Genomic DNA, 10,459 nt, shown 5'->3' on the forward strand with positions numbered 1-10,459 from the left:
TTTGTGAGGCTCTTTAATCAACTAATTTGTAAAGCCAGCTTCCAGTGCCACTATATAATGATGAAGTTAGTAGAAACCATTTGTTTTCCTATTGAAATTTTGTGATTGCTGCTGCGGACTGGCACTGAGCAGGTTTCAGGATGAAGTATTCCACTGGAGTCTTCATTACAGGAAGACTCTCCTTCTCTGTCCTTTTTGCCACGTTATGAGCTGATTTAATGTCTTACTAAAGCCCCTGAAACCCCAAACAGAGTTGGATTCCTGTTGTTTGACATACCGAGCATACACAGTGTAACAGTGGCCGCAGCAGCAAGCAGCAGCAGATTTCTAATGCATTTCTGCTCCTGCCGGGCCGAGTGTATCCCACTTTGTCTGGGACATGAACAAGAGATCGACCGTTTGCTGATAAAGTGGTGAAAGAAAACACCTACGCAGAACGTGTGTTGGAGTGGCTCTGTCAGGGACTTCAAGGCACAGGATTCCCAGGAGGACGGCTGCTGCAGATGCCATAGGAGTTACACAACCCGCCAGGCAGCCAACTTGGAGGCACTTCAAATAGCTGCAGCTGCAGACCCCGCTTTTACTTCCTTAAGGTTCTGGCTGGGAGCCTGAGCCAGGGACTGCAAATTCAGCCCCTGGCCCTCTGCAAGTGCTTGCAGACCATGAGCGAAGCAGCAGCAGCACGAGGAGGTCTGGGGCTCTGGGCAGCAACCTGGGAAGCCTCCATCGTGGGGAGAAGAAGAGAAATAAGTGGTCCCTGTAGCACACTGGTGCTGCAGAGAGGGGCAGAGCTGCCTGGTGCACCTTCCCCAGGCATGTCTGGGGGATGCTCCAGGAGCAGCGTAGCAGAGGAGGAGGCTCCAGGAGATTTTCGAGCCCCAGCACTGGAAGAAAAGGAATTTCCACTGCATTTAGCAAAGTGCTGGCAGTTCCTATTTTGAGACAAGTGACACAAATAGGAGATGCCAAGCAGATCTGCAGCCAGAGCAGCTGATCGAACAGCGTGTGCTTGCCCCTCCTTTCCATGGCGTTACATCAGACCCACACCGGTGATGTCAGTGCCTTTACCCCTCGCTTGGAGCCGCGCTACGGAGAGAAAAAACAAGCAAGCTGGTTTCAATAAATCATCCCAGCCTCATTAGCTCTCATCAACTTGTTCTAACATGTCCAGAGAGTATTTGGCTTAGGAAGAAGGTGGCATTCACAATACGCAGGGCAGGGCTTGGCAGAGAGGATTTTCAGGAGATAACCAACGTCAGAGCTCTGTTCCCACAGAAAAAAAGCCCGGCACAGCACTGCTGCTGAGTGCTGTGATGGCCGTGGCCATTTGCTATGGCTCCCCGGGCACTGCCTGCTCATAGATTATTGCAGTCGTAGCTGGGCGAGAGAAGGAAAGTGGTTTTTGCCTCCGCTGTTTATAAATTAGCTTCTTTTTAGAAAAAAAAAAAAAACTTGCATAATTTTCCTGGCTCTTACAGTGAAAATGAAAACAAACCCAAAGCCCGAAGAGAGATTTGTCTCTCATTGGAGAAAAATGACAACAACAAAAAAGGAATATTTTAAAAGAGGCAAAAATATGTCAAAACAAAGGTCATCTCCCTTCAACAAAGCAGCCAACCTGCCTCCTTGGAGCAGAGAGGTTTCTGTAGGCATGCTGCCCGCCTGCCAAGGGCAAAGAGAGCTGACAGTGCCTAAAGGAATCCCTCTGGAGGCAGGCATGGGTGCTGACGGGCAAAGAAATCTGTCTGATGCTGAAAGCCTGAGGAAAAGAAAGAAAAAAACAGCTTTATGGGGTATCAGCCTTAAATCCAGTGGCTGTCTATAGGCAATTTCGCAGCTCTCAGTTTCGGGAGGCACATAAAGGTGGAGGAGCCACTGTGGGAGGTTCGGGAGCAGCCTGGGAGCAGAGGAGTGATGTTTTGGGGGGCTTTGCCCCATGGTGGGAGGATGGGAGGAGAAGGGCTGACTGCCAGGGAGCCGGTCCCTCCGTCATGGAAGGCAGCAGCTGGAGAAGGGCTGAGAGGCAATGACAGAGACCTGCCTTTCTTTTCTTAGAGAGCCTCAGCCTGTCATGCTGATTTAGACGGGAGGAAAGCCCCGGTGGGATGCAGGATGCGGCTCTGTCTCTCAGGTCCCATGACTCAAGCTGTCCTAGGAATAGAAACCAGCACATGGCTCTCTCAGATCCCACAGTTGTCAGACGCCTGCCTCAGAAATGAATACCAAGGTATTTTTTCACCAGTGACATGAGGGCTGCAATTTCCAGAGAGCTCCGACCTGGGAGGCCTGAATCCGGCCGAGGCCCAGGAGCCACAGACTTCCCCCAGAGCCCTGAGAAGGGCCAGCAGGTGAGCGGCATTACAGGCCCAACGTGTGAAGACACACAGAAATACCCAGACCCCCAGGGAGGACATTGCATTGCTCCCATCCCCGTGCTGGGGAGGGCTGCAGAGAGCAGCTCGCTCTTGGGATCCGTCCCTTTTTCTCCCCCCAAGCAGCCAGCGCCGGGATCCAGCTGGCAGCACAGCGGCTGGCTGCAGAGGCGAGTCGTGATGGGGCCACACGAAAGCTAATTGTGTCTCCTCCACAAAACACAGGAGGCTCCAGCAGAAAGGTCAGGCTGTGAACGGCTCCAGCACGCCGGGAAGGTAGGAGCTATTTTTGGTCAGCTGCTGAGATTCCTGCGCATCTCCTCCCTTCTCCTTGTTTCTATAGCAATGCTGGGCCGGGCTGCAGGGACTCAGGCAGCGAATGGAGCCCTGGCCCCACGCAGATACAGCATCAGCATCCAGCATCCCTGCCCCGGGGTGTGGGGAGGCCGGGGGGGGGGGGGGGGTTCTGCATGCTGAACACTGAGCGCAGAGGGCTGTGCTGAGGGAAAACAGATGCTGCATTCGCCTGCCTGCCTCCGTGCAGGAAAAATGTCATAGTGTGAATAGGAGAAGGCAGGAAAGGTCCTGGAATGGACCCGGTGTTGTTTTCCCAGCCAGAACTGCAGCCTCTGTTCTCACACAGCTTTTCCACACCCTCACCACAGCTCGTTTTGAGGAGCTCCTGCAGCTCCCAGTGTTTCATCAGGTGAAGGAGTCCCTGCAGTGGCCCTGTTGTTCATCCCGACAACAGCCTGAGACTGAAGACAACCTGTCATCCTCCCTCCTAGCACTGCTGGCATGAGGCAGTTGGCAGGGGAAGCTATCTGTTTGGGGGGACTCTAAGTAGAAGCCAACTGAAGCCACACAAACTACTTCATAACACCTACAGAGAGGGCAGCAAAGCCAGCTGGGTGTCTCCCTGTGGTCCCACCCGCTCCCAGTGCTCCCAGTCCAAGGGCCAGTTGGCTACGAGGCCTGCAGGCGCGCTGCGTTCCTCCTGCGTCCTGAATGGGTAAATCATGTGAAATAAGTGAAAACAGAGATCACAGAGAACTGGCTCAAGTGGAGACTTCTGCACTGCAAACATCCTGTGTATGGGCAGCTCCGTCCCATCCCAACACGACTGCCCTGGCTTTGCTGCCTGTTGTATGAAGAGTCCAGCTTCGTAGCAATTCCAACTGGTTTCAGCTTATTCCTAAATTGTAGTGACTTTACTGCCTTTCGCAGGTTTTTATTGAATATTGCTATCCTCTGTCCAAAAGCTGTCAGTGAATTTTAGTTCAGTAAAATGAGAAAGGAAAAAAATAGAGAAGACATGCATGAAGCAGGCTTTTGAAAAACATCTTTCTTTCCAGCGCTGTGCTAAATATAAACATTCTTAAACATCAGACAAGATAAAGAAGAAAGCAAGAACGTGAGGATGGCCTGGTGGAGCACCTCTCTGCTTCTGAGATGAAGCAAATCAGGAAAGAGGCACCAAGCCCTTCAGGACCTGCTTTCTGCAGCAAGAGAACATGCTAGAGAATGAACCACAGCGCTTTGGAGAAATTAACACAGCAGAGGCTTTGGGCTTTTTTTCTGCCTCAGATATTGCTCTTCTTTTCAATCTGGGTTTGACATCCCTCCATTTCAGAGCTGCAGGCAGCCTGAGAGCATCACCTGCCAGAACACAGCTCCACAGGGCCGCTCCTCCATGAGCACAGCACGGTGTGCCTCCGGCCAGGCACCTCCCTGCTGCCCACCCCGGCGCTTTGTGTTTCTTTGTGCCTGTTGTTATTACTGTGGCCATCTTTTATTCAGTCCTTTTTTTTTTTTTTTTTTTTCATCCACTTGAGAAAACAGCTCAGTTCTCAGTCCACCAGCTGTAATATTGGTTCTTGAGTCCCGGCCTGAGTTGCCATTAATCCTATCTCCATGCCATTAACCTTCAACCCGGGCCCTCAAATTCCTTAACAATGCCTTGCCAAAGTTAACAGCAACAGAACGAGCTTTTCTTTTCTTCTGGGAGGAGAAAAGCCCCGTGCTGCTGGGTTTCTACTCACTCCTTTCCTAACATACACAAAGCCCAGTCGTCATTAGGCGATAATTCAATTAGATAAGATCAGCTATCAGAGCTAATCAACTGATACAAAAATGAGCTTGCGCCAGCCATCAGCAGAGCCAGATGAGGAGGTAGCTTCTGTCGTGTTAATTAGTTTAAGCGAACGTGCATCTGCATGTCCCTGGTGTGACATCAACACTGGGCAGCCCGTCCCCGAGCCAGGTGTCCCCTGCCAGGCCTTGGGGCCATGCCCGTAGCCGCTCGCCAGCTGCAGCCACCCCACAGCCCAGCTTTACTGGGATCCTCCATGCCTTTGTTCTCCTCCAAGCAGGTTATTTATGGCTGCTAAAGCAATATTGAGTCCCCCAGGGGCTCAGCTCCGGCTCACGGAGAGGACTTGTAGGGATGCAGACAGGAAAGGTAAAAATGAGGCATGTTTGAGGCATGCGCAGAGCTCTGCCTTTATTTCGGCTTGGCAAAATAAACCCCAGGGCGGGGTCAGTCCCGTGGCACGGGAGGGCAGCAGAAAAATGAAAGGATGTTAAAGCTGCATTTATGCTCCTGACCTACATTTACACTTTGACATCTCTGTCCAGCTGCATATAAATACAACTGGCCGGGCTGCAGCAGGGTCTGGACGAGGAAGCGTTCCCAGAAATATGAAACACGCGGACTGAGAAACAGCACAGCACAAAATGCCTTTTTTCATTGCTGTGGTTGCCTATGGTGAGACCGTATCTGGAGTGCTGTGCCAGCTCTGGGCTCCCCAGCACAAAACAGATACGGGCTTGCTGGGGAGGGTCCAGCAAAGGGACTGGAACGTCGTTTGTGGGAGGAGAGGCTGAGATGTCTGGGCCATTAAAACTGGGAGAGAGGCCTCGGGTGGGATCTTGATCAATGTGTATTCATATGGGATTTTAATCAATGTATGTACATACCTGACAGGAGGAGGGGAAGAAGGAAAGAAGGCTTTTCTCAGTGGTTGCTGGTGGCAGGACAAGAAGCACGAGCCTTCCTGGTATGCCTCACAGTTTCCTCACCTCCTGGATCGTTCCCGAATCTCAGCGCCCCCCCCCCCCCCTTTTTCTTTTTTTTCTCACTACCCCTTGTAAATACAGATTCATTTGTCACAGACAGAGAAAAGATGAAAGGATAACAGCAAGCTAGCACTGAGATCAGGAGGTCCACTCTGACAGCGTTTGACTGTAGAGAATAGGAGATGAAGAGCAAAGCCTTTAAAAGTTCCACAGAATTTCCCTAGCTATTTTTAAAGGGTTTTCTGTGATTCAAAGCAACCTTGCAACACAGTCTCTGTGTGCACTATGTGGGAAAGCGATTTTCTCTGGTATTATGGGATCCTGAACAGTGCCTCTAGGCACTCATGTAATTACTTATTCACCATAACAACAGCTACCAAGCTGACAAGGGATGGGCACGTGGCAAGTTATAATTAACGTTCCTTCTTGTCTGGGAACTGTGCAGATCCTTTTCTTGGTCTTGTGGCTGTTGGCTTGCTCTTGTCACATGCCTTGGCTCCAAGGTCTTCGGGCAGTGACCGTCACTGGCTCTCTTTTTGCCCTCTGGTTTTTTGGTTGTTTAGTTGGTTGGTTTTCCTTAACACTAAACCTAAAAGAAGCAACAGCGAACAGAATTATACTGTCCACATCCGTGCCCTTGCTTATCTGCCGAAATGTGGAATATAGGAGATGGTGATTCCTGGGGCCAGCTCCTATTTGGGCCTTCATCAGTTTCCTGTATATCTAGCCCCAGGGACTGCCTGAAACCCCGTGTGAGCACGGCAGGCAGGACGCTGGTCCCACGTTAACACCAGTCCCCGTGGTTAGTAGCTGGAGAAAAGGATTCTCAGTTTAATGAACCTGGCACTGGAGACGTACAGAGGAGACAACAGGGATGGAGCCGTGCTTGATCTCAGGCTGTCATTTAGGTATCAATCGAGCTGCACCTGCCCTCCTGCTGAGCAGCCTCTGGGACTGGCAGCCAGGAGCTGGGAAAAGGCAAGTCTGGACGAAACCTTGCGCAACTCACCGCTGACTTCCCAAACCTTAGAGATACCGAATGTCCCGGGGCCACTCCTCTTACTCACCAACTGATGCCAGACCACCCTCACACACACCTGACATGCTGTTCATTGCATCTAGAGACGTGTGCTGCCTCTGGAAACCTGTCTGGCAGGGACAGCAACCACCACGAAGCCACCTCCAGGCTCCTTCCAGCACAGAGGGCACCAGCTACAGTAAGCATCAATGTCCCCGTGCTAGGCTGAAGGGTTAAGCACCACGAGGACAATGTTATTTCCCCTCTCACATCGCTTCTGCCAAAGGACCATTACCTCAGCCACTTTCCTCCGTATGGAGTTTTCCTGAGCACAAGCCAAACCTGGGAGCAGAGGTTTCCCGAGGGCGATGCGAGGCACTTCTTTGTGGGCTGAGCAGCTGCTGTGCGAAGACGGAGCAGCTCCGGCAGGGATGAAAGTTGCCGGTATTGGTCCACCTGAGTTTCTCTTTTGACCTGGAATAAACTGCCTTAGAACATGTGAAAGCTGAATCCAAAGGAAATACAAGACCCCTAGCTTTGTTCTATGCTTTTGCCACCACTTCAGCGTGCCGTTGATACAAAGCAGCTGGCTCCTCTGCTGGAAACCAGGACCACTGCTCTAACATCCAACTGAAAGAAGAATGCCCTTATCAGCTGGGCTGTTCCTCAGTCACGGGCAGGGGAAATTGGCAACGTTGATTCATTTAGCTCAGGCACATCCAGGTCAAAATCAATCATGTCAAAAACACATCACCTGAATTCAATAACTTTTTTTAAAAAAGAAAGGAATATAGACTACGAGAATAAATCACAGCAGAATAGGACTTGGCTTGAAACAAACCTATCATTTGCTTCAAAAGGATAAATATGTTGTTCACTTTGAACATTTCCCCCAGTATTTAACAGCACGCTTGGCAAAGAGACTAGGCTTGGCTTGGGCTGTTTTCCAAGGTCAAAAAATGGGATTGAGAAAAATCAGGGAGAGGAGGGGGCCAGGATCAGAGCACCCGATTTTCAAAACATAGCTCCCTCCTACTGCTTCTCGAAGAGGCTTGCATGTCACCTTCCCCATGGGCAAGGCTTGAAGCCAGAGAGAAGGGGATTCTGTTTCCCCTAACGCTGCATGGGAAGGTTTGTTGGTGTGAGGACAGGGAGGGACCCCACATTTCTCCCGGGAATGCCGAGCCCCAGCCCGCCTGCCCCGGTGATAACTCCCCTGGTGTCAGTGAGTGTCTCGCCACACGGATCACTTTTCAGGACTGCAGCCAAAATAACTGTGATGTGATTCACCTCTGCATGTCTCCATTACACAGCAGGCATGCTATCAGAAACTGAACCAAAATGTAACTAGCTGAAAGCACTTTTTTTTTTTTTTTTTTTTCTCCTTACAGTAGCAATGGCTGCAAAACAATGGGTGCAAAATACTACAGCAAACATGAAACAATAAGCTAGTGTCGATACTCATGTTTGGTCAGAACCGAGATTATCATTAGATAAACACAACATTATGAAACCTCAAGAGGGAGAAAAGCAACTGAGCCAGGGCTATGATAAAAACAACTATTCTGAGGCAGAAGTATTTAGGTTAAAAATAAAAGGTGGAAACTGAGATAGGGATTGTCAGAGTACTCGCTGAAGAATGAAGTTAGCTGTGAATTAAGAGATAAGGAAATGAGGACTGGGACCAGCTCTTCCCAAGACCAGTCCTTGAATTTTCAGTCATTTGTGGCTGATGGTTGTACATTCAGGGCTGGGACCGAGGCAAGGCAAAGGTTAGGGAGAACTGGGGCTGGAAAAGTAGTTTTCTTGTTGAGGACAGATACATTTCTTCCAAGGTCTAATCCTGAATTTTCAGCCAGCTACTTGTTCCTGTCTTATTGGCTTCTACAAATCCACAGCCTTTATTTTTGGGACACTAAAAACCTTTTTGCAGCAGGCTGAAGGGTAGACAGGGCTCTCTCAAAATGAAGAGCAGAGATGTTCATTTACTAGCAGAGGTGAAACACGAATTCCTATTATTCAAAACCTGATTCGAGGAGAGAGATCAGTGAAAAAAACATGAACGTTAGCTCCTGGGTTTAGAGTTGGCAACACATTTCTCAAAATATGTGCACTGCAGAGAAAACGTTGGCACACACAGAGGCTCACAATGGCTCATTACTCCTCACCAAGTGCTCCTCTAACCGAGAGGGATTTCAGTATTCCTGCTCAGTGCGAGGCTGTCCCTCCAGAGGAGCAGCTCTTAGGCAGCACTGTGACAATCAGGGACACCCTTGTTTGCACCTTGGAAACTGTAGATCTTCACCTCTGCAAGTGCCCTACACCAAGAGCCTGCCCTGATGCATGGAGGGGGTGGTATCCAAAGCAGAGGATCCCAACCAAGCCCCTTAGCAGGTCTGTTCCAAACTGTCTTTGCATTTTCTTGGAAGCTGTGGCTCTGGGTATTGTTCCCACATTCAGAACAGATTTAGACTTTGTATACTGGGGTGTATTGCCATAGCCCAAGGCTGGCAAACGACAGCGAGCAAAAAACACCTGCCTAGCTGTTGTGAGGAGCTTTCTGTCTGTGAGCAAAGGAAGCAGCTTTGGCCTCGGGAGCTGTGAATTATAGCTGTGTGTGACATGGAGGCTTTCTTTCCCTTCTGCATGAAGAGAAGAGGCTGCGATCTCTCCGTGACTGCTGACATTTATCTCCTGCCCAATCTTTTGGGGTGTTTCTTTGCAGAAGCAAAACCTCTTCTCTCAGCCACAGAATATTGTCAGATTTCCTAGTTCTGTAGATTCATCTCCCTAAAACATTTTAGTGGCAAATCCTCTCATTGCCTCAAAGACATTTCCTCATTTTTGTATCACTTGGATACTTGGATGGGCCCAGCCTGTGTTCAGGGGCCATCAAGGTGGCCTCTTGCAGCTCAGGTGCACCCATCCAGTTCTTACCCGGCACCAATAAGAGCACCCACGTTCATCTCTTACATGTGGCTCTGGTGGCATAACACAGCCTGGATAACCCACAGTGAACATGACCTTTACCTCTGGTCTGCTCCTGGGTCACGTCTTCCCATTAGCAACTGATGTGCAGGTGCTGTTTTACCCGGAATATTTGGAAGCAGGAGGCCTCTATGAGATGAGCAAACACTTCTTGCAAGGGTTAAATTCCCAGAGCAGCAGCTGAGGGAGAACTGTGCTCCAGTTCAGGCATATGAGCCTAATTGTCAGGTAGAGATTTCCACATGGATTCAATCAACAGGCTCTGGGAAGGAACATTTCCCACCTCAGCATTCCTCCAAGCTTAGGAAGCGTCAGGGAGCTCCAGTGAGAATACCTCTAATGTTCTTAATTTCACAGATGGCGGAGCAAGTATTGCACCAGAAGAGACGGTTTCTGCCACACAAATGCTCTGTAAGAACTTGTTCTCCTTCCATCTAGTTCAATTGCAGGGAAGACTTTGGAATAAACAGTATGTGCAATTGCAGGAGAGAGATACAGTCTTTATAACCCACGCTCCACTTAGATTCCAGTTCTCATCTTTTCTGTTTAAGGGATATTTCTTTTGCTCAGATGCTGCCAGGTTTCTGTTTTTAACCAGTTTTCTCACATCATAAATGAAAAATGAATCACACAGGCTGAGCTAGCCTGGACTTCAGGTAGCTGACTTCAGCATCAGTCCAGCAGCCAAGCGCTTGCAGGACCTAAGCCCCCACTTTATGGTGTCCCGTGTGAGCAGCCAGCATTCAGCCCTTTGGAGATCTCACTGGTCCTTCGGACAGGGGATGCTGGAGAACTTTTTGGAACGGCACCTTGTAAAGCAGATACCATCCAGAGGGCATGAGTGAAATAACACAGTGCTTCCATCTGCAGATAGATAGCCCTTGCAAAGAGATGCAGCGTTCGTGGGAAGTGTCCCAGTTTCTAACATGCAGTCAAGAACTGGTTCATTGCTTTGTTTTGCAGTAATTGCTCGTGAATCAGCCGATGTTTCTGGCAATATGTG

At 49.7% G+C, this 10,459-nt stretch overlaps 1 long non-coding RNA gene across 1 annotated transcript in view; it reads left to right on the plus strand.

Moving 5' to 3' along the window:
* Nucleotides 1-7,885, plus strand: part of LOC118178043 — a 33,553-nt gene extending 25,668 nt beyond the window's left edge. Inside the window, exons 3-4 of the long non-coding RNA XR_004756024.1 lie at nucleotides 5,359-5,431; nucleotides 7,860-7,885. This is a non-coding gene — a long non-coding RNA (uncharacterized LOC118178043). The remainder of the gene's footprint in view (nucleotides 1-5,358; nucleotides 5,432-7,859) is intronic.
* Nucleotides 7,886-10,459: the final 2,574 nt, after the last annotated feature.

The sequence above is a fragment of the Oxyura jamaicensis genome, chromosome 24 (assembly GCF_011077185.1).
Source record: "Oxyura jamaicensis isolate SHBP4307 breed ruddy duck chromosome 24, BPBGC_Ojam_1.0, whole genome shotgun sequence".
Lineage (NCBI taxonomy): Eukaryota > Metazoa > Chordata > Aves > Anseriformes > Anatidae > Oxyura > Oxyura jamaicensis.